This window comes from Sinocyclocheilus rhinocerous, unplaced genomic scaffold, assembly GCF_001515625.1.
Source record: "Sinocyclocheilus rhinocerous isolate Xijiao unplaced genomic scaffold, SAMN03320098_v1.1 scaffold50, whole genome shotgun sequence".
Taxonomy (NCBI): domain Eukaryota; kingdom Metazoa; phylum Chordata; class Actinopteri; order Cypriniformes; family Cyprinidae; genus Sinocyclocheilus; species Sinocyclocheilus rhinocerous.
Genome location: NW_015641057.1, coordinates 804,748 through 807,587, shown reverse-complemented (window position 1 = coordinate 807,587; position 2,840 = coordinate 804,748).

Genomic DNA, 2,840 nt, shown 5'->3' with positions numbered 1-2,840 from the left:
CGATACCAGTATCGGTATCGGTGCATCCCTAATTTTAATGTATGTTGATGAGCTCACCAAGCAAATTCCAAACAACTAGGGTGTTTGGCAATAAATAAATCAAATAAATATAAGTCTATCCCCCGTAGCCTCATTTTCATCCACATTAAATTGAATTGGGCATCTAACCTGACTAAGGCCTATAGATAAAGGACCTTATGTTCTTGCAAAATTTCACCAAATGTGGCTAAAATAATAACGCAAGCTATATATTCACAAAATCGGTTAGATAAATATCGGAAAAACTTTAAAATATTGTAATAAAAGCCTTTGTTTTTCTCCGTCTGTATTCACTCATTATGGTGAGAGGCTGATGTTTGCTTAAACATATCTGGAGCCCTTACCCGCAGCACAAATTGGACAGGCCGACACAAACCGTCGAGCATCTCGCGCCACAGACGGCCACCAAAACCGCTGCTTGATTAACCTACAAGTACGAGTCGCTCCAGGGTGGCAAGCTAGGCTAGAAGAGTGGCCCCACTGTAGGACGCTAGTTCGGACTGACTCGGGCACGAAGAGCAGGCCCTCTGGGCATCCCGCGGGAACAGAAACGTCGCGTAGCACCGTGCACCTTTGTTTTTCTCCGTCTGTATTCACTCATTATGGTGAGAGGCTGATGTTTGCTTAAACATATCTCCACAGCAGCACTCTCGAACCCTCTGGGTCAATTACCTAATCTTAATAACCGTAATTGCTAAGCTTGGAAAGTAGCTGAGCTATTAATTCTAGTGTGGACCACTGGAGAATCGAGGGCCGCTGCCAGAAACGACATATTCAAGCACCCACACATAACACACTCGTGTCAAAACCGAGGGTTAACAAACACATCAGACTGCGAGTTTAACTACCAGACAGACCGTATTGTCATATAGGCTGTGTATGTACATGTTGGTTATTCATCAGCCTCTGCCAGCGACGGGGGCTTCTAGGATAATTAGCGAGACACTGCACCCCCCTCGGCCCTCTTTACTCTGTTAACAGGTCGAGTGCAGAGGAATCACAGGGGAGGATCAATCGATCCCCGTGCGAGAAGATTGATCCAGGAACCATCCCACTGCCTTTAATGAAGCCGTCTGCCAGGGAATACTGCTCTCACACCATTACCCGGCAGCCCTTTCACCACAGGAGGTCCATATCAGACTACAGCTACTATGCGAATTACAATGTGAGCGAGGAAGGGGGCACACTGCCACATCACATATTAACACGCTCGCACAATCATCTCAACGCGACGAGGAGGGGTCGGATCCGAGCGCAGACATCGGAGGTGACCCGAAATCAATAGTGTTGAACTAAAAATAGGCAGGAGGGAAATGTCAGCTGTCAGTCTGATACTTAAGACCAATTCCTGGTGTAGTGCAGAAAAACGATCTGCGCAGAGAGACTATTCGTCAAACCTGCGTGAAAACTAGACTTGCGATCCATCACCGGAAAGATAAAAGACTTGTGTGATTATGTACTGCAAGATAAAATGATGAATTACAAGGTTTTGCCAAGTAGCTGCCATAACTGTCTTTTCATTCTCTTGCTGAATAACACGCTTGTTTTTTTATTTGAGTTTAGCTGGAGTAATATCACTAGATCCTGAAACATGGATAAATGGACAGATTTCTAGAAGTGGCCAAAGAATTATAATCTGAGTACATGTTAACAAACAGCAGTGTTTAGTATTTGTACACTTTTTATGTCTCTCTCACACACACACACACACACACACACACAAAATAAAAAATTAAAGGGTTAGTTCACCCATGCCTGGAATTTATTCTCTTGGCGGTGCGGATATACTCCAGATTCTTATGGTCAGTCCAAACGATAAACGGAAACCCCGCTCCCTCTAACCAGTGGCGCCACTCCTCCAGCGCCAGCTTGACAGCTAGTAACTCCCTATTCCCGATGTCGTAGTTCCATTCCGCGGGGGTTAAACGATGGGACAGAAAAGCGCAGGGATGTATTTTCTCGTCTGAAGATGATCTCTGAGACAGAACTGCCCCAACCCCCACCTCGGACGCATCCACCTAAAAATTGTCCTGGCTATTCCAAGCGTTATCATTGCATTCGGCGGGTGTTTCTGTTCAACAGTCCACAAGTCGTCAAATAAAGTACGTGCATCCATAATAAAATGTGCCTCACACGGCTCCGGGGGTTGAATATAGGCCTCCTGTAGCGAATCCATGCGTTTTTGTAAGAAAAATATCCATATTTCAAACCTAATAAACACTTTTCTTTCACTTTTGCTGACTGTCAAACAAGCAAGCCGTTCCGGGCGTGTGACCTAGGACGTATGCGTGTGCCTTTGAGATATGCTAGTCTCGCGAGTTTGTTTACAGGAGCAAAGGAAGCAAAGTTTCCTTACTTTAGCAAAGGAAAGCCAGTCTCCTTTTGGCTTATAGCGAAATCCTCCAACATCTTTCTTTGTATTTCTTATTCATGACCAGCATTTTGTTTTGTTCTCTCTCCGCGTTCGTCACTAATCACGCAACGCCGACGTCCTACGTCATCCACCGGAACGGTTTCCGCATACCACAGCTAGATGAAGTGAGAGAGACATGTTTATTACGTTTGAAATGTGGAAATTTTTCTGACAAAAACGCATGGATTCGCTACAGGAGACCTTTATTCACCCCCCAGAGCCATGTGAGGCACGTTTTATTATGGATGCGCGCACTTTATTTAATGTCTTTTCGACTGTTGAATGGAAACACCCGCCCACTGCAATGATAACGCTTGGAATAGCCAAGACAATTTTTTATATAACTCCAATTGGATTCGTCTGAAAGAAGAAAGTCATATACACCTAG